The sequence below is a fragment of the Silene latifolia genome, chromosome 3 (genome assembly GCF_048544455.1).
Source record: "Silene latifolia isolate original U9 population chromosome 3, ASM4854445v1, whole genome shotgun sequence".
In the NCBI taxonomy this organism is placed as follows: domain Eukaryota; kingdom Viridiplantae; phylum Streptophyta; class Magnoliopsida; order Caryophyllales; family Caryophyllaceae; genus Silene; species Silene latifolia.
The window spans coordinates 14,491,560-14,513,204 of NC_133528.1; the positions used below are offsets into that span (position 1 = coordinate 14,491,560).

Consider the following 21,645-nt stretch of genomic DNA (forward strand, 5'->3'; position numbering starts at 1 on the left):
TCCACACATGTGGAGTCTTTTGTCAAATTTTCATCCCCATCTTTCCTCTCAAACGAATCTGAAATTTCTTCACTGTCTACCCCGGGAATTTTCTCGGGGTATACACCAAGATCACTCAGTTTATGTAGGCTAAGAATGTGCTCTTCTTCAAAACCACTCTCCTCCTGAAATTGCACAAGTCGAGTGCAGCGAGTCAAAATAAATAAAAGTCAGGTATAAGCTTGCTTGAGTGTACGCATTGGTGGTAAAGGCCAAATCAGGAGATGCAAAATGAAAGGAGAAAGTGTATTAGGAAAGGCAAATAATGTGTGGTGGTAAGGTAAATACGTTGAATGACATAGGCAGAGTAGTATGGTTGTAGACCGTAATTGGGAGCAACTGAATTAAAAAATCAAATAATCCTTCTCAATTAATTAAATTCCCAATTCTCCCCCAATATTTCTCTCTTTTAGGTCAAAATCAACCACTCAATATTTGACTCACTTCATCCACAAAAATCTATGACAAATTAACAATAACAAGAGGCGCAAAAACCGCTGGTCACAGGTTTCAGTATCCTCTAGCGAGGAACAAAAAAGGACTTTCTGGGATATAACTACTGCTCATAGCCCCTCTGTCACAGCTGTAAGCGAAAGAAAGACATGATTCCTCAACACTTCATTTTAATCATAAAACATGGAAATATTTACCACAAATAGCTGCTGTCCCACGTCCACATTTACAGTGAAGTAGAATGTCGGAACTCGGATTCACATAAAATGCCAAAAATCCTCTAAAATTGTAAGACGCACAAAAAGAAAATAGCCAGACTATATTTTTCATATTATCGATAACACTGCCAAGTTTTCATGAGGATATAAACTTAAGTCAGAAAAGAAGATTTGGATGCTAAAACTCTAGTAAATATGTGTTTAAATGGCTTACAAGTTAGAACTCCTTACAAGAAACATGCTGAAAACAAAGTTCCAAGACAACTTTAAGGCCATACATGACCTTAACCTAGGATTGAAAGACTTTGTCAATAGAAATTTTTTGGTCTTGGAAGCAGAATTGAAGATGACAAAAGAAGACTGAGATATGAGAAGTGAAGTATTGCACTTTAGTAGCATATGAGTGGAACTTTTAGTGGCAGTGAAACATCTACAAATTTAATTAGAGCATTGAATTTTAAATAAAATGGTCACCTTTGTTCCACCATAGTGAGGTGCAGCGTCCCAAAATTCCTCGCGCATCCTGTTCAATTGTGCCCTAGTAATGCTTCAGAGTGCTTCCATGGCTTGGGCTTACATATTTTATTACTGTTACCTGCCCAGGTAGAAAAGAGCAGTGGTATCAAATAATAGCAACAATAATCGCCTATCCTCCGGCGAAAGATATTTAACTAATCACAACGGAAAGATATTTGTTAATTTTTGTGACGGAGAGAGCAGTATATGAACTTTTGCATGTTTTTGGTGGAATTATGAAAGATATGTTACCAAGACTACAGAGTAGGGAGCAACTTAGATGGTGAATCCTTACCTTTTAAAAGGGAGAACTTGGCTGCACTGTAGCAATGAATAGTGCACAGCCAAGTTCCCTTTCCACCGTTGATTTGCTACTTTTAGATCTCCCCCCTCCATTTTCCTTTCACTTACAGCCATACCTTTTCCTTCTCATCCGTCACTCCTTTTTCGCAACACACGACCTTTGATTCCATAGGATTTCACGGTGGCATCATTCCTCTGATCTCCTCTCTCAAGTTGATCAACCCCTTCAGGTTCCTCTCTTTTCCTTCCTTTTTTCTTTTTAATCTCAATTTTCTACAATTTGATTCCATATGATTTGTGTTAATTCTTCATTTGATTTTACTTTCTGGGTAGTTTTAATTAGGGTTTCTATTCATATGATTGTTGCGTTGTTTTTTAATTGGAGTTTCGGTTTACTAGGGTGTATACAATTGGGTGGAACTGATTGTTGGGTTGTTTTTAATCGGGTTTTGGATTCGCTGAGGTTTATTGAATTGGCTAACGGTGATGATTGATGGGTATTATGTACTCCATATTATTTATTTCTGCCGATGATCAGGATTTGAGCATTTGCTGGTGTTGAAATGTCAATTCCACCCATTTTCATCCAACTCTCATTATCTGCTCATCTTCTACTCTCACTCATTTTCTCCTCCATCTCTTTCTCTTCCAGTTTTATCGTTTTTCATTGTATTCATTTTCACTTGACTAATTTTCTTTTTTTTTCTACTATAGCTACTACTCTAATTTACTCTTATTAATCTTGACTCGTAATCGTTTTACATCTTTTTTGATGTTGATGTTGATGTTATTGTTGTTGTTGTTATTTCTAATGTTAATATTAGAACTGATTTTTTCCTTTTTTCCGTATAGGCTTTAGGAACTCGATACAGCCTTGTCTTCAAAAGGTATGGCTTCTACTTATCTTTTGATCTGAGCAAATTTTTTTACCTCTTTGTTTGGGCATTTGTAGTGTTATTATTATTGCTAAATTACTACTTCTGGTGTTATCCTTTCTATCACTATATTTTGCTTATTATATTAGATCTGTTATATGGGTGCTGATTACTATTGTTATTGTGATGCCATCGGATTTCTTGCCCTTCCTTTATTGATGTGGTTTGTCTTTGTTGTATATGCAGTTTTGTGGGCTGTAGAGGTTAGAAGTACAAAGTTATGACGGCCCCTGATTTGTTAGTGTTGCGTTCTTTGTTAACAAGTAGCGGTAAAGAGAAGTGTAGATGTAACTATAAGGTGAGGGCTCAAACATTATAATTCCTGCATTGTGTACTTCCCACAGCTAGAGGTTTGCTGTTGGTAACGTTGGTAATTCGGTGACCGTCTAACGCTTGTCTGTTTCCTTAAACTCTGCTGTCTATTTTTTTTGCCCTTTTTGAGACTTTTTTTGCGGTTTGTTCCTTTGGGTTTCGTGGATTTCCAGACAGTTACCCTTTCCAGATACCGGTTTGTGTTGTGGGCACCTAGCGGCGTTGCCGCCTTTCAATACGGCTGCCACTTTTATTGTGAAAATGAGTCTGGGATAGCTTTATTGATATGAGGGGTTAATGCTTGTGTTATTGTATGTCACATCGCATTTATAAAATGTGCGAAAGTTGTGCGCAAAATAAAAGGGATGTTTTTGGTGCATTTGGAAGTATTATTGTGTGAATAAAGTTATTGGGTTTGTAGTAGGAAATAGAAGTGCTAGATTTCGATAATTTTTGAGTGGATATTAGGGTTTCTTGGCTTTACATTTCTTTTTTATTATTTTTTTTCTAGAAGTCAGTTATCTTCGGCTCCAGCGGAACTCGTATTCTATTTGACTAATTCCGATTCTATCTTTGTTGGGAATTTTTTGTGTCTTTGGTGTGTCCGAAAAGTGTTGAGGCGGTGTGGTGTTGGAATTTCTGATTAGGGCCTCCTGAACAGGAGGTTTCGCCATTCGCAGTTAAACATTTTCCATTAACCTCTCTAATTAATCGTTATGGGTTTACTTAAGATTCCAATAGTGCCTTAACGTAATGCACCTTATTGATCATGTGATTTTTTCCTGTGAGTTTAACCTACACCGCCTTTTACTTTGACGCTTTAATTCTTTCTTTTTGAGGGAAGTTTACCGGTGTGTTTTGGAACGCGCAGGGAGGTCAAGCCTTAACGTCCGGATCAATGGCTGGGTCGGTGTTGCTGGGTTGGTTGAATTATTCGGGTTGGGCTGGCCTGTATTGCACTCTACCGTTGCTCTCTCCCCTCCCCTTACCATCTCTACCATTCATTTCTCTACCACAAATTCTACCTTCATCTCTCACCCACTCATTAGTCAGTCATTCCCACATCTCCTCTCACTCCCAAATTTCGATTCTCACTCTCAATTTCTCATCTCATCAGTTCCCATCAACTCTTTCTTCTCAATCGGAGTTGGCGATTTTCGAGCTGTTTGGTCGCCTAAACCCGTTGCTGCGCATACCTCGAGGTGGTCATCGTCCTCTCTGATGGTTAGTGTATATGTTGGTTTTCCCTTTACAACTCTTTATTTTTTTCCGTTTTTCACTATTATTACTGTATTCCTGTGGTTTTTTTGTTGCTACTCGGATCTGTGACTGTTTTTTGGGATTGCCATTGCTGAAAATTTCATGGTTTTGTTGTTGGTTGTAGCCGGTTCGATTTGTTTCTACTGTTATTGTTATTATTGCTATTTTCTTAAGATCGCATTGTTTTGTTATTAGTTATTCTTATTACTGTTAAGTGTTATCATTATCGTTCCTGAATATTTGGTTTTGTCTTAACTGAATATTTTTGTAGTTTAATTACCATCCTTAAAAATTAGGGCTTGTTGATTTCCCCTTCCTTGGTCACATTGGTTAATTGTTATTTACATTGTTGTACTTTAATTAGGCGATCCTTACAAATTAGTGTTTGTTCATTTCCCCTTCCGTAGTCACATAGGTTCTTTATTCAGTATAATCCGATTAATTGTTATTTCTGGTGTTGTAGTTGAATTAGGCGAGAAACTAGATAGAAAAATTGGGTTGTTGGTCTTGTCTTTATAACTCTTTCTTTTTTCAATATTTTATGAACATGATGGGGACAATGGATATTCATTCTCAATCCATCCCACAGCTCAAAACTGTCCAATGAAGATCATAATTTCACATGCTTCATCAACTTGCTTCCCATTTCTTTAATCATCTCCATTTTCCAATAAACCAACCTTTTATGGCTGCTTTTTTGCAATTTAATCAAAATTCTAATGATTCCCCGTTAATATTTCGCAGGTTTGATGATCTGGGTTCTTATTTAATTCCTTTTTTTTTTTTTGGAATTTTTCTCAATTTGAAGATGACTGTTGTTTACCTGTTTATGCAGAAATTACTATAGAATTAGACCGTCTTTTATTGGTTAAACGCTCGTTTATTACGGTTGGTCTTACACAATACTATTGAATAAGATTGTCTTACGGTATAGTGTCGGGCTTTTTATTGGTTAAACATTCATTAATTAAAGCACAAAATCTCACTTTAGACGGACACTATCCATCTAAAGTTGAGACTAATTGTTATTACAGCCGGTCTTACACAATAACTACTGATTTTATGTGATTGGTGCTTGGTTGATGAGGTGCTGTTAAGTTTAATACAACTGTGATCTTTCATTTTATGATTAGGAGCAATTGTGGGTTATATTATTATAGGCAATTTAATGGAAATTTAAGTGCTTAAAGTGGAATCTTTTGCTGTAGAAGATGTTGTTCTTTCATTTATTTATTAGCTTCAAGTTTCCATTCAATTAATGAAATTGGTCCAGTTATTTCATACTTTTTCGTTTTGTGACATGATTTATAATCAGTTTCTCAATTTTTTATTATACGATTTAGTGGAGTTTCACATTTATAATCCTGTACGCTATTTCTATGATGATATTTGATCTATATATAGTTTATTTTCTTCTTATAGGGCCTCTTATGATGAGCAATGGTCATGACTTGATAAGACGTCGACTAAGAGACTAAAAGAAGGGCTGAGGCAGGTGCGCTACTGCTTGAGAATAGGTCATTGCGAATTACTCATGTTTTTTAATTTTAGGGGTGTTGAAGTGATTCTTGGTTATAATTTCTCCTCTTCTATATGCTATCTAATTTCAAATTTCACGATTTCCATGTTGAGGTATGTTTAAGTTGTCTTTTCACTTCTCTGTCTCTTCATTTTTCTCTTTCTTTTGACTTCAATGACTGGACTCACAAACTTGGTTCAGATATACGCTTTTTCTCTAATCGTTCTTTTGCTTTGTGCTACTGCATAAGTCTTCTTTGGTATTTAGCAGACATGCAGGCTGCAGATGTAAGGTCCCTTAGTTGTTCTGAGAGTAGTGATATTCATTATCAGGTTCAAAATCCGTCAGGATTCTTTAAGAAGGTGTTACAACAGACGCTCTCTTACTTAGCAAAATGTCTAAACTCCAACAAGGAAAATGACATTTGTCTGCTGCTTTGACTATGTCAATTATGACCACTAATCTATTCAGTTTGTGAATATTAAGTTAAACAAGACAAAGCCTTGATAAGTGTTAGAGTCATTGTTATGGTCGTCGTTTAGTTCAGTTGGTCCAATATCAAGTGTGTCACTGCAGCTCAAGAGGAATGTAGTGCAACCAAAAAGAGGCCCAATATTGATGTTTAAGTACCTCAAAATGTGCAGGAAGGAGATCCAGGGTTTCAAGAACAAGCAAGGAATTTAGGTTAGACATCCAACCTTTAAGTGAACTTCTTGATGAAATCCTTTATTGGTTATTTAAAATACCAGTGCTGCTTGTTTTGGTGGTAAGAATACACCATTTGTTGTAAGACATCCAACCTTTTTGTTGTATATATCCATGAAGGTTAGACATGGCTGAACCACCAACTTTAATGTTGTTTGTTTTTGAAGTTTAGTTTTCGGTTGATGATTTAGTTTCTTTGTAGATGGCAAATTAATTTAGGTTTTGTTGCTATGGGGGTTTAATTTGGCAGGGTGGCGGGATGAACAAGTATAAGAGGTTCCGAGTTGTTGGGAATTGTATTTTCGGAGCACAATGTGGTGATTATAGATTTCAGAAATAATGGACATTAATTGTTTTATTCCATATAGAAGATGAAGGTTGAATATTAGTGGTATTGAATTAAGAACAAGGTACATCAAGTGATATAGAGTTATTGACAACATAAACTACAGTAGTGATGCTACATAAGTTCGATTTGGTCGAGGTACAAAAGTAGGATATGAGCTTAGTAGGGTTGTTAAGTGAGAAATTGGTTTGGCAGAAACCACCTACATTCTTTGATCAACAACGTAACACTACTTAACAATTCTTTGATCAACAACACTTGGCAATTTACAAGAAACCACCTATATTCTTCAATCAACAACACAACAAAATCGTTCAACTGATCAATTTATTAGCTTAAACCAACACAGGCTCTCATAGTCATATTATAATCCGCTATATCAAAGAGGTAAATGTGTTGACTACACTTTTTCAAGTCCATACATTACATTACATATGTAGGAAACTAGGGCAGAAAATACACAAATTTCCAAGATATATGTTGGTAGCCAAGTAAATTAATTTACAGAACTCCTCAGGTTTGATTATTTGCTTATTTTCATCTTAGAATCATCATAGTTTTCAGATTTTTAGTGAACATTTTCTATTATTTCCCGCTGTGCTCTTTACTCTTGGGTGCACCGTTTTCTATTCAATGAACATGTGACACAAGAGTAGCATAAAGATAATCGAAAAGATAGACACACTCCGCCTAAACATTTAGCCAGGGAAATGAGAAGAGAGCCTTTTTAGACTTGGGTGAGCCTATGTTACTCCGACTCGGCTTGAAGGGTCGGACACGCGTGCGGATCCAAGTGTCGGACAAGACTATTTTATGAAAAAATGTCAAATTTTAGGTCTAAAATGACTTGGCTTTTATTCAACCATTTTTTGAATTTAAATGTCTGTACTCGTGATCCAGGGTATGAATGTACTATCTCCCTCCGTCTCAATTATTTGTTTTCCTTTGTTTATAATACCCCTCACAAAGAATAAAAGAGGTAAACAAACGATTAGAACAAAGGGAGTCGAGTATGTATATTGCATGGAGTATATCGAGACTAATACTCGTTAATACATTGATTAATAGTCATTCGATCCTGTTTTTGGTTCGGGTCAGCCGCTTCCCCTTATTGTAAAGGTAGGTACATTCGTATATCTTATCCCTACACCGCAAATTGGGGGGGATCCTTTCAGGCAATGGGGGAATGTGGGTATTGCTGTTGGATGGTGTACACTTTTTGGTGTTATTTGCTTGAATGTATTTGACTGTTGCTTATATGTAAGCTACCCATTCTCTTTGGTCTAGAAAAAGTGGGGTAGTATATTATTCTTGTAAGAGCTCGGTTTGAGGGTGTGAGCTTGGTGAAAATCGGGAAACCCTATGTAACTGTTTTGAAACCCCCTTTTGTTAACCAAATTTCTCTGGTAACTAATAACCAAATAATGACACGAAATCTATGCTGTTATCTTGTCGTCATTGAATTGATCTCGGCAATACGCTTTTAAGGCCTCACTTATGTCTGCCTCTATGCAAAATATTCTCTTAAATGCTTCTTTGGCGTTTATCTGATGCTTGAAGTTGCTTGCTATTTCTGCACAGATTATTTGCACGTCTGACGCAAATGAGCCCGAGGTTTCTCAGAAGAAGGAAATCACCAATGGGAGTGGGTCGAAACCAAGGAAAATATGGCGTTTTGCACGTGACTGGGAATTGAATTTAACGGTCAAAGATGCATGGCAGACCGATGGCTGGTGGGAAAGTATTGTCATCCAGAAACAACGTGGTGGGATTGTCCGTGTTGATTTTCCAGGTAATTATTGCTTTTGAACAACTCTTATGGAGGCTTCTTCTTTGATGCCCCTCACTTTGTTGATGCCATTTTACTTTGAAGTGGTCAAGTAACCCGTATAATTAAATGATAAAAACCAAATATTAACGAGTAATAGATGTTCTCAGTGCTCATTTTACAATTTCGTACATCAAACCAAACTCGTGCTAAACTTAATCGTCATTCCGGGATATACGCGACATCTCCTGCATTGGCATGCCAAAACTGCAGAGAAAGCACTGCCTTTACCGGGCAGGTCTTTATCGGGTATCACTCACAGATTACTTTGACATCGCGTATACGCGACGTCTTGCAAAAGTCATCCACATTCTACCCGTTGTGCTGCACGCACTTGCCTAAAACCCCCAGCACCACACGCTCTCCCTGTTTGGGAGCTGCCACACCAGGGGATCTACCTAATTGCTGACTGAAACATAGGCACCATTCTAGATTTCCTCAACAATGTCACACTTCTGTTACCCTAAACAACAGGCTCAAAATCTATTGTTGTCCCTGCAATTATTATTTGATATGCTCAGGTGGCTATTGCTATGCATTACATGTGCAGACCAGACTCCTTAAACGAGCAACGCTTTGGCCAACAACCAGCGCGCAACTGCCTACCTCATATTGCACAAACTAAATTCAACAACGTACTATATATCTACATGTTGTCCTGCAGGAAAGAGAAAGCTACCTCAAGTACATTGAGACCAAATTACAGAACGCAAGGTTGTATGTACAGGTAGTGCCTAGCACAGCTCTTTCCAGGGCACAACAACTGGAATGGGTGCTCAAGCAGGTCTCTCTAAACTAAACACCAAGATTCTATTAAGCTACCTTAGCAAGTTTTGAACCGGTTTTGAAGGCGCTGAATACCTACCAGTGTAAGGACGCATAATCTAATGTTAGGTTGGCTTTTTAAAAAACGGCAAAGGAATATGAACAATTGGCTCCTGGCAGTAGCGGTTAATAAGTAACCAACGACTATTAGATGCACCCTAGATATTGTGTATAAGTAACTATCTTTTCTGCAAGACTATGCTGTTCTCTTTATATATATCTTCCGCTTTGGCACATCGTAATCTTGTATAATATGCTAAGCTAACGAGTTACTGGGGTCCTTTGGATGATGCGCACCCACAGGAAGGGCTGTCGGCGGAAAAGGAAATTAAGCATAGCCACAACACATACACGAAACTCCTCTCGAGTCTACGAAAACAGAAGAACAAATTGGGGCTCCGCGCCCGGTAGGGCGCGGCGCAACAACTAGTTAGTTAAATACAACAAACCCTTATCTACTCTTTAATTCACCCCTATCTCTGTAATTCACCAACGGAAAGATGTTTTTTAAATAATCGCTCATCAATACTTAAAGCTAAAAAGAGTCCTTATCTACTCTGTAATTTCTACTTTAATTTGCTGGCCAGATCCGCAGTAACATGGACATGAACTCTCCATGTTGGCCCTCCACTCTGCAACAAACCCTTCGTCCAAAAAAGAGATAGGGTGACCAATTGCTAACATGAATTGTTAAGTAGGGAGCAACTTAGATGGTGAATTGAAAGGAAAGGAAAGGGGATGCCTGGACATAAATGAGAATTTGGGATGGTGAGTGTTGGCGAGGGGTAGTGAAACCGGTTTTGAGGAGAGAATCGGGTTGAACATATCTCTTCCTCTTCATGTTTTGCAAGCATCAAACAAAACCATCTGTTTCCTACTTCGATTTTCGGAAGTTCTAATAATCAACTGAAACTCTAATCACACATGAAAATAACAGAGGCAATATACTGATTTCACTATAAAACTACGGAGCAGGAATTGTAAATTAATTACCCCTTGTTACTGTTAATGTTACTTTGAATACGAGGTTATGAAGAACATTTCTTCATGAGCTAAAGACCTGTAACTAGCATAAGTCAATTAAAAAACGTAAGGCCATTGACAGTGAGTGTACTGCTGATATTGCCGCGTGATGGTGGTAATATCATCCATGTTCCAACATAGTCAATTAAAAAATTTGGAATTTGACTCCAGGTAATGCCATTAATTTACCGGCAATTCTGCAAATAATCACCACTATCAACAATAATTTTGTAGCTCAAAGACGTCTTGCCTACTATTTGCAGCCCAAAGAGAATAACTTTGGTTTCGGCTAATAATGCCCACATTATGAGCCTCTAAACCTCTAGACTCTAGTTCGTCTTCCACGACCATAATGTCGCCAATCTCATCCCAAACAACAAAACTCGGCCCCAACGTATTCAGGCTATGGTGATGGTGCTCTCCATCTTCTAGGTTCATACATTTATTATCAACAAATTATCTCACATAAATCATAGATACATTGTAGCCCAATCGTATGTTAGACATCTACTCCGCACCTAGTCACCTGCCTCTGTAGATCTCAAGGATACAGAGGTACAACCCTATAGGAAAGATCCTGTTCAAGTAAGGTCATGCCTAGTAACTAATTTTGACCTAATATAAATACGCGTTTTCAATATTACTTTGCCGGTGTGGTTAGAATTATAAGTAACTACTTTTTTCCTCAATATTCCGAATGTACTGCTTATAAAAATCATACTAAAATCAAGTGATAGCTTTATGATTTTAGGCTTTGATATTGAAACGACATTGCTCTCTTTTTAGTTAAGATTTAGATGTAAATTGTCCAGCTTTAACGTATCAAACCCAGGTCATAACACTATCGGTTCACATTCATTTGTATTCATAAAAGACATTGGCTTGAGTCACATTCATCGTAGTTGTATGCGTTGTTTCTACTTTCACATCATTTTTATCAATAATTTGCACGAAACTATCATATCAATTGTCCGACTGATGCTAGGAAATCAACATTGAACGCCACATGATATACAAAGTTCGACTCGTATTATCTTCATCATAATAAAACACAAACATGAATCACCATTCATTTAAAAAGGATGGTTGTTCAATCAAAGGGAAAATCACGCTCAACAGAGGAACGATGACTAAATGCATACGACAAAATTCGTATAAACAAAACCAGTGAAACTCCATGAATGCCCTAGTTTTGGGACACCTATATAGAACCATCCACAATCTACAATTATAATTGCTTCGATTCAATTGACATGGCTATTTTAAATTTTTTTCCAATCAACATTCGCAACATACATTATAATTGCTGCAATTGGCGTGACTAGTAAATTTTCGGATATCATTATCAGTTTTTTCCAATCAAAAACCAGTCACAATCTACACTTATGTTATAATTGTTCCGGTCTACAATTCTTGTTGCTCCAGACATGACTATAATTCCAATTATTTTAAAACGGATTCAAATTCTTCCAACTAAACGCAAGTTTCATCACGTCATGATACAGCGAGCAAGGAAGGATTAAATTTTATTTTAACTTGTAATAGCAGAGGCCGCGCGAACGCAGGCCCCCATCAAAACAAATGGGTGACGTACGAGATCCCTCCAAGGTAGGTCGTTAGGTAGGCAACAGTCCAGTGTGCAATGAACGTCGCCAACCTAGGTCATAAGTCTTCCTGATCACTTATTGACCCAGTCAAGGTAAGTTACGTTCTAATTGTCCAATCGTTCAATATTTATATTAGTTGTATTCTCTTCTTTTAAGTTCCTTGTCAATGTGGGAAATAAAAAGCTATAGAATATTTTGAACTTCTAAATCCAAAAAATTTCATTGTCTATACTCTTGTCAAAACAAATTTTATAATAATTCTCTCATATGTTATAGGTCGGTCCAATAGAAGAATGAGCCCACTAAAGAAATAAGAATAAACAGCAAAACAAAATAAAACTCACGGTACTGTGTAACCTCCTCCTTTTTAATTATAAAACCCGTCAATCTCATTGCTATGAACTCCATCCCTACCAGGCTGCCACCTCCTCTGTTCATGCCTCCATAACCCCAACAATCACCGAAGATATCACCTTCGCTTAACGCCCCTCCATATAACAGTGCCATGGAGGTATGTATTGCACCGTGATTAATTAGGTTGCGATCATTTTGAGTGGCAATCTTTTTATTAAAATTAGTCGTCAATACAGAACTCGTTCCGACTTTTGCACTATCTGTTGGAAATAGGGGCTTATTTGAGCATAGTCCTTTTTCCATTTTGTCCCACATTGGTGAGGAATAGTGTTTGTGTTGTGTTTATATATGACCACACTCTTTACCATATCACTAGTGGGTCATGGGAGGCTTTTGTGGAAGCTTTGCGAGGTGCTTAATTCAGCTCGCACACGCGCGCGCGCGCGTGCCCGTGCCCGAGCCCGAGCCCGGCCCGGCCCGGATCCGGATTCGTGATTCGGGATTTGCCAATCGCCTGCGGCGGGCTTTGCCTATCTTTTTGGGCCAGAACCGTTTTTTGTTTTGGACTGAAGTGTCACTGTCAATGCTGACTGTTGTGGGAGTCTACCTGACTGCTGGTGGAGCTGCTAATGCTGCACTTCTACTGGTTTAGTGACCATTACTGCTCAGTGGAGCTGTTAATCTTTGCAGCAGACTCCTTCCTTTGTGTAAATCTTTGCATTATTTATGCTTCAGTGGACCTGCTCTTGACAGTGACTCGTTGATCTATTTTGCTATAAATAGATCAACATTCTTCAGTATTCAACACACAACATCATCTTCTCTTCTCTTCTTCTCTTCTATTCTCCTCTCTAAATTCTGGGTAAAGAAATACTTTCTATCGTTCCAAGTCTCACAGTTCCGAGTGGGCGAAACTGAGTTGGAGACTGTAGTGTTATCCTTGGGGAACTACCGGCACTAGCTGATCGCCACCACGGTCGTGCCGGAATATAGTTTTCAAGGCGGTGGCTCCTTACCACGGCACTACTAATCGGGTTATTTCTATTCGGTTTTCTTGCTTTTCATTGTTACTTCTTCGATTACACCAACAATTTGAAAACTATATATCTGTTGTTGTTTGTTCTTTGTAACAATGTCGTCTGTTTTAGCGAAAACCATTCGACTTGACTAAACTTGAGAAAGCGAACGGTCATAATTATAAGCGTTGGTCACAAAAGCTGCGATGTTTTTCGAACAACTGGAAATTGATTATGTGTTGTTTAGTGACCGCCGCTCCCGTTTATCGGTTTGTTATTCTGACACCGTAGAGAACTCACCCCGCCTAAATCGGTTGTTAAGTCAAACGAAGAGGATATTAAGAAATATGATAAGGACAATAAACTTGTTAGATGCCAGCTACTAAACAACATGTCTGACACCCTTTTTGACCTGTTTATGGTTCATAAGTCTGCTAAAACCATATGGGAATTGTTAGAGAAAAAATATGGGGCTGACGATGCGGGTAAAAAGAAATATGTTGTGGGAAAGTGGCTACAATTTCAGATGGTTGACGGAAAACCCATCATGGAACAAGTTCATATTTATGAGAACCTTTGTCTTGATGTTGTTAATGAGGGTATGAAATTAGATAACATTTTTGTGGCTAATGTCTTGTTAGAGAAATTCCCTCCCTCCGGTCGACTATAGGAACCACCTTAAACATAAGAAAAAGACTGTCTCTCCAAGAACTAGTAGGACACATGAGGACCGAAGAGGCAAATCGCCTTAAAGACAAACTGTTAGTCAATCGGTTAAAACAGGAACCGATCTTTGTTGATGCTAATCGGTTGAGTCCGGTGGTCCGTCTTATCTTGAGAAGTTCAAGGGTAAGGGTAAGGCTAAGGTTGGTCGGGGTAAGAACCAGGGTCGGGCCAAGAAGAATGGTCCAGGGAAGCACTCCAAACCGGTTCCTAAGATTGAAACCGCTAAGGGTCCTTTTGTCGCTATGTTTGCGGAAAACACGGGCACAAAGCCTACCAATGCTCCGAAAAGAAAACTAATGAAGCCAATCTTTGTGGATGATGACATCATTCTTTCTTTGTGGTTGTGGAAGCTAATTTGGTGGGTAATGTTTGAATGGGTCTTGGACACTTTGGCGCTTCCCGACACCTCTGTCCGATAAGGGGTTATTTCCGAGTTCGAGGAAGTAGTGATGGGGGTTGCGTTTTTATGGGTAACTCTTCATCCGCACCGATCAAAGGCAAAGGCAAGATCTTTCTCAAACTCACCTCGGGAAAACACTTGCTTTAAATAATGTTTTGTTTGTTCCCTCGTTACGTCGAAACCTTGTGTCTGGTGCCTTATTAAACAAAGCTGGGTTGAAGCTTGTGTTTGAGGCTGACAAGGTGGTAATGTCGCGTAATGGGGAATTTGTGGGCAAGGGTTATCTGTCTGGGGGTCTTTTTGTGTTGAACTCGATTCGAGTTTTTAATAATATTGCATCTACTTCGCTTATATCGTTGAGTCTATTGATGTTTGGCATGGTAGATTAGGTCATGTGAATGTTGACTATATTAAAAAACTTAGAACTATGAGTTTAATTCCAAGTTTGACGAGTCAAGAATTCTCTAAATGTGTTAGTCGTGTTGAAGCTAAATTCACAAAGAAACCTAGTAAACTGTCACAACTAGGAATACGAGTCTTCTTGAGTTAATTCACTCCGACCGGGGTGACTTCAAAAATATTGCAAGCGAGAGGTGGAAAGAATTATTATGTCACCTTTATAGACGATTGTTCAAGGTACACCCGTGTCTATCTGCTTAAGACTAAAGATGAAGCAGAACAATCGTTTATAAACTTTAAAAATGAAGTCGAAAATCAACTCGACAGGAAAATTAAAAGGGTAAGGTCTGATAGAGGTGGTGAGTATAAATCTACTTATCTAGCCGACTTTTGTGCTGCTAATGGTTTAATACATGAGACTAGTCCACCTTACTTACCTCAGTCCAACGGTGTAGCTGAACGGAAAAATAGAACCTTAAAAGAGATGATGAATGCTATGCTTTTAAGTTCTGGCCTATCTGACGACATGTGGGGGGAAGCAATACTTTCTGCTTGTCACATTCTTAACCGTGTACCTCATAAGAAAATTGACAAGACACCCTATGAGATATGGAAAGGCTATCCTCCTAACCTAAGTTACCTTAGAGTGTGGGGGTGTTTGGCTAAAGTGGGCTTACCTGATTTTAGGAGACCTACTGTTGGGCCAAAGACCTATGATTGTGTTTTTATAGGTTATGCTCAAAATAGTTCTGCTTATAGATTCATGTCTTTAAGTGATCGTTCTATATCCGAAGCTAGAGATCTTTGTGTTTTTTGAGCATGTTTTTCCATTACTGAGAAGAATGTTGATTCATCTCCTAGTTTACCTTTTACATCTGTTGATATCTCTTCACATGCTAGTAGTAGCTCTTCTAGTGATCATGATGCTGAACCTAGAAGGAGTAAGAGACCTAGATGTCCAAAGAACTTTGGAGCTGATTTTGTTTCAACTTTGCTGTCTGAACATGGATACACTGTGTGTGCTAGTGATGAATTTGTTTCAGCCTTTTTAATAGAAGATGACCCAAAAACGTATAGTGAGGCAATGAAATCCATTGATGCTAATTTTTGGAAAGATGCTATTAAAAATGAACTTGACTCTATTATGTCAAATCAAACTTGGAAGTTGACTGACTTACCTAAAGGTAGTAAACCCATTACAAGTAAATGGATCTTTAAAAGGAAAATGAGACCTGACGGTACAATAGAGAGGTTCAAAGCTAGACTTGTAGTTAGAGGCTTTACACAAAAGAAGGGTATTGATTATTTTGATACTTACTCTCCTGTGACCAAAATCTCGACTATTAGGACTCTTGTCGCCTTAGCTGCTATTCATAACCTTATTATACATCAGATGGATGTTAAAAGCTGCTTTTTGAATGGTGAACTAAGGGAAGAGGTCTACATGTCTCAACCTGAAGGGTTTGTGATTGAGGGTCAAGAGAGTAAAGTGTGTAAACTGAACAAGTCTCTTTATGGATCGAAACAAGCACCTAAACAAAGTGGTATGAGAAATTTAACAACACTTTAATAAGTAATGGCTATGAGGTTAACCATTCTGATTCATGTGTTTATTCAAAGGTAATAGAATCTGATTGTGTGCTCATATGCCTTTATGTTGATGACATGTTAATACTTGGTAATAATTTAGAGGTAATTATTAGAACCAAAGATTTTTTGTCATCACAGTTTGAGATGAAGGACTTAGGAGAAGCTGATGTTATCCTAGGAGTTAAGGTCATCCGAAACTCCAATGGAATCTGTCTAAGTCAATCTCATTATGTTGAAAAAGTGTTGAAAAAGTTTAACTGCTTTGATGATGTGCCTGCCAGAACACCCTATGATTCTAGTGTAGCATTGTGTAAAAACTTGGGCAATAGTGTTTCCCAAGAAGAGTATGCTAAAATCCTAGGTAGTGTGATGTTTTTAATGAACTGTACTCGACCGGATATTGCTTATGCGGTTAGTAGATCGAGTCGTTATACACATAACCCTAGCAATGAACACTGGAATGCTCTTCGTCGTTTACTAAAATACCTGAAGGGAACAATTGACTTATGTTTGCATTATAGTAATTTTCTGCTTTGTGTTAGAGGGATCTTGTGATGCTAAGCTGGGTTGCAGGTAACGATGAGATCGGTTCTACTAGTGGTTATGTCTTTACCATGGGTGGAGGTGCTATATCGTGGAAGTCTTCTAAACAGACTTGTATTGCACGCTCTACCATGGAATCGGAGTTCATAGCTCTTGAGTTGGCGGGGCAAGAGGTGAATGGTTGAAAAACCTTTTAGCCGATATACCAAGTATGGGGCGGACGGCTAACACCGGTCTCCCGCACTTTGTGACTCATGAAGACAATTGGTGTTGCAAAGAACGAGTGTCTACAATTCGAAAAAGAGACATATTCGAATAAGACACGCTGCAGTTAAACAACTCCAAAACAATGGAGTGATTGCTCTGGACTATGTGAAGTCCGAAAACAATCTTGCTGATCCCTTTACTAAAGGGCTGGCTAGGAGACTAGTCGTTGATACGTCGAGGGGAATGGGGCTTAAGTCCTTAGGTCAAGAGTGAGACTTGACTAGGTCTAAAGCTTATATTCATATGACGTTGTATGATTCATAGCCTTAATGGTGGTGCTTTTGAGACGCATTTGATGAATCATACACCAGGTTGGACTTAGGTCCTTAATGACTCATGTGAGAAGTGCTATTGAGAAGCACTTGAGTCACCTACGTAGGTGTAACGATCATTAGACTATAAGAAGTCTTACGAACACATCTATCGATCGAGGTAAACGCATAACTCTAAAAGAGCGCGTTGCACTTTCGCGGAACGATCTAAATCTGAAGGTATGATATGTGTTGTGGGGGGTATCGACCGAAGCTCAGCTAGGAATTCAAATCGCAAGATATTCTCTCGCTGTAAGTAAGTTGTTTCCTCATTTCACTAAAGTGTCAATTCAAATCGAAAGATATTGATACCTAAGTATCCAATCCTTCCTTTACCCAGGAATTCTTTTTCTTTCTCTCTGGCGCCCCTAGTGGGGGATTGTTGGAAATAGGGGCTTATTTGAGCATAGTCCTTTTTCCATTTTGTCCCACATTGGTGAGGAATAGTGTTTGTGTTGTGTTTATATATGACCACACTCTTTACCATATCACTAGTGGGTCATGGGAGGCTTTTGTGGAAGCTTTGCGAGGTCTTAATTCGGCTCACCTTTGTGTGTGTGCGTGCCGTGCCCGAGCCCGGCCCGGCCCGGATCCGGATTCCGGATTCGGGATTCGGGATTCGGGATTTGCCAATCGCCTGCGGCGGGCTTTGCCTATCTTTTTGGGCCAGAACCGTTTTTTGTTTTGGACTGAAGTGTCACTTGTCAATCTTGTTGTTGTGGGAGTCTACTTCTTTGGTGGAGCGCTAATCTTGCACTTCTACTGGTTTAGTGACCATTACTGCTCAGTGGAGCTGTTAATCTTTGCAGCAGACTCCCTTCCCTTTGTGTAAATCTTTGCATTATTTATGCTTCAGTGGACCTGCTCTTGAGAGTGACTCGTTGATCTATTTTGCTATAAATAGATCAACATTCTTCAGTATTCAACACACAACATCATCTTCTCTTCTCTTCTTCTCTTCTATTCTCCTCTCTAAATTCTGGGTAAAGAAATACTTTCTATCGTTCCAAGTCTCACAGTTCCGAGTGGGCGGCGAGTTGGAGGCGTAGTGTTATCCTTGGGAACTACCGGCACTAGGTGATCGCCACCACGGTCGTACCGGAATATAGTTTTCAAGGCAGTGGCTCCCTTACCACGGCACTACTAATCGGGTTATTTCTATTCTGGTTTTCTTGCTTTTCATTGTTACTTCTTCGATTACACCAACACTATCATTCAAATTGATTGATCTGGGAAGAAGGCTCTCATTAATGTCGTGGATGGTTCGTTGTATTGCTCCTATAGCTGATAAGTTGGAAGCAATTGATTGATCTCTATTCAGTTAAAGGTGTTTCCTACTGTAGGACAATGGTATTTAAATTTATTTTAGGTTTGATCCGCAATCAGTTGTCATGGCCGAAACACTTGTCATAGCCTCATAGGTGTTGCATTCGACCCAAAGTTAATACTGAACGGTATAAAACTATGACCTAAATCGTTGCTTTATCAATATTGTGCTCGACATTGTACGGAGTATATTTTATTACATTGTGTATCCCTATCCATGCTCTATTCCTGAACATTTCATTCTTGACACGTCGACCTGCACTCGTGTTGGATACTTCAAACAAGTAATCTCAGCCTGATCTACCATTACTGGGCTTCGCTATTAACAGGTGGTTTTTTCGAGGCAGAAAGCTTAGAGCGTGGCAAGAGTCTTCAATTGATATTACTGGGCTTCGCTATTAACATTAACATTTTACTTGAAATGGGGGGGTCGCGAACGCGACCCCCATGATAAAAAATTATGACGTACGATCTCCCACTTGGGGAGACGTTAGGCTGGCGCACCTCGCAAAGTCGCCAATCTAGGCCATGACTTGATCATTGACCCCGTCCAGGTAAGTAAGTAATTAATTTTTGAAAGCTACTCATCTATAGTAGATGAGTTGGTAATTAATTTGTTAACTGCCCTTCTCTTAACTTATATACGTTTTCTTTTCTCATTCTTTTCATTCATGACCGATGTGGTAATTTAATAGATATGTATTCTAAAGCCAATAGATACTCCAGTTCTAGGAATTTTTAAGATCCAGAGCCGAAAACTCGATTTTCTATCATGTCCTTCTCTCTACATATTTTTGAAACAACTAAAAGAAAATATTACTCATCCTAGTGTGCATATCTATTTTTTTTTTTTGGAGGGAAGAGGAGTGTTTAATTATACATCCAAGCCGACTTCGATGTCCATCTAGGCTAGGAGGTGTATTAATAAAGCTTAACGACTTCGATTTCCTGCGGCTAATCGAGTAAAAATAAAGTTTAAAATGATGAGAACTTGACACTTTCATCCATGATCATGCCGAAAGACTTGCAGGGTGTACTTAGATCATTGTTGTAAGTAATCCATGGTTAGTTGTTGACAATGTAAATGGGACGGAGTGTTTATTTTTGGCGGATTCAGCCATACAAGTTTTGTGTTCGTTTGATTCTTTGTTCATCATATACTTATCTATTACTTTAGCTTATTTTCAAGCTAATTGGCGTGGAACACATAACGGAACGACAACCGGTTAAAAAGAACAAAAGATGTGTCAGACAGCCTTGCGACCATCCCAAGCCCAATAATGGTCTAGGGAACGATCCTCTACAGTGAACCAACAATCTAGCGATCGCTGGTCGCTATTAATCACGCTCTGATCGCACGGCTATTGGTTCATCAACCACACCCAGTCACCTGTCTCTGTAGATCTCAAGGATACAGAGGTACAACCCTATAGGAAAGATCCTGTTCAAGTAAGGTCGTGCAAAGTCTCCTATTTTGAACTAACATAAATATGCGTTTTCTATACTACTTTGCCGGTGTGGTTAGAATTATAAGTATTTAGACTACTTTTTTCCTCAATAATCTGAATATATCGCTTATAAAAATCATACTAAAATCAAGTGATAGCATTATGATCTTAGGCTTTCATATTGAAACGGCATTGTTTTATTGTTCTGCGAACATATTGTGCTTAACTAATTTTAGGCTTTGATATTGAAATAACGGCGTTAGAGAAGTCGCTAGAAGCCTAGAAGATACTGCCTCCGATTTTTTGGAATTGCTCTCTTTTTAATTAAGATTTGGATGTATTTGTCCAGCTTTAACGTATCAAGCCCAGGTTATAACACTATCGGTTCACATTCATCTGTATTCATAAAAGACATTGACTTAAGTCACGTTCATCGTAAGTTGTATGCATTGTTTCTACTTTCACATCCTTTTTATCAATAATTTGCCCGAAACTGTAAACTTTCATTTACGATTGCCAAAAAAATCATATCAATTGTCCGACTGATGCTAGGAAATCAACATTGAACGCCACATGATACACCAATTTCAACTCACATTAGCTTCATCACATAAATGAAACACAAACATGAATCACTTTTCATTTAACACAAAAAAAAAAAGGATGGTTCGCTGTTCAATCAAAGGCAAAATCACGCACAACAAAGGAACGATGACCAAACGCATACGACAAATTTAGTTCTACAATCAATGGAGGTGATGCGAGAGGCAAACAACCATCGAAAAAATCAAATTAAGGTGCACATTAAAACAAACTTGACATGACTATTTTAAATATCATTGACATCAGACCTTTTTCAATCAACATTCATAATATACATTATAATTGCTACAATTGACGTTACAATTATTTCAAATTCATTGTGGATCCTAAATTTGCAAACCCAATCAATTCGAATTATTTTAAAACAGATTCAAATTCTTCCAACTGAATGCGTTAAATAACGTCAAGATACAGTGAGCAAGATCGGAATAAATTTTATTTTAACTTGTAATAGCAGAGGCCGGAATAAATTTTATTTTAACTTGTAATAGCAGAGGCCGCGCGAACGCAGGCCCCCGTCATAACAAATAGGTGACGTACGAGATCTCTCCAAGGGAGTCGTTAGGTAGGCAACAGTCCAACGTGCAATGGACGTCGCGAACCTAGGTCATAAGTCTTCCTGATCACTTATTAACCCCGTCAAGGTAAGTTATGTTATGATTTTCCAACCGTTCGATATTTATATTAGTTGTATTCTCTTCTTTTAGGTTCGTTGTCGATGTGGGAATTAAATAGCTATATAATATTTTGAATTTTAGATCCAAAAAATTCAT

At 38.4% G+C, this 21,645-nt stretch overlaps 2 long non-coding RNA genes, 3 other non-coding genes and 1 pseudogene across 5 annotated transcripts; 2 read left to right on the top strand and 4 right to left on the bottom strand.

Moving 5' to 3' along the window:
* Positions 1–1,551: 1,551 nt before the first annotated feature.
* LOC141645941 (uncharacterized) lies at positions 1,552–2,764 on the top strand. The gene is made up of 3 exons (XR_012545235.1): positions 1,552–1,759; positions 2,382–2,416; positions 2,651–2,764. It is a non-coding gene; the product is annotated as an uncharacterized LOC141645941 (long non-coding RNA).
* Positions 2,765–3,754: 990 nt separating this feature from the next.
* Positions 3,755–6,823, top strand: LOC141645942 (uncharacterized). Its single transcript, XR_012545236.1, has 3 exons — positions 3,755–3,978; positions 5,459–5,531; positions 6,200–6,823. It is a non-coding gene; the product is annotated as an uncharacterized LOC141645942 (long non-coding RNA).
* Positions 6,824–11,826: 5,003 nt separating this feature from the next.
* On the bottom strand, positions 11,827–11,989 carry LOC141650060 (U1 spliceosomal RNA). The gene has a single exon (XR_012546122.1). It is a non-coding gene; the product is annotated as a U1 spliceosomal RNA (small nuclear RNA).
* A 7,256-nt stretch (positions 11,990–19,245) lies between these two features.
* LOC141650163 (U1 spliceosomal RNA) lies at positions 19,246–19,383 on the bottom strand (annotated as a pseudogene).
* A 679-nt stretch (positions 19,384–20,062) lies between these two features.
* Positions 20,063–20,280, bottom strand: LOC141650424 (small nucleolar RNA U3). Its single transcript, XR_012546459.1, has one exon. It is a non-coding gene; the product is annotated as a small nucleolar RNA U3 (small nucleolar RNA).
* A 1,082-nt stretch (positions 20,281–21,362) lies between these two features.
* LOC141650015 (U1 spliceosomal RNA) lies at positions 21,363–21,524 on the bottom strand. Its single transcript, XR_012546080.1, has one exon. It is a non-coding gene; the product is annotated as a U1 spliceosomal RNA (small nuclear RNA).
* Between the last annotated feature and the right edge of the window lie 121 nt (positions 21,525–21,645).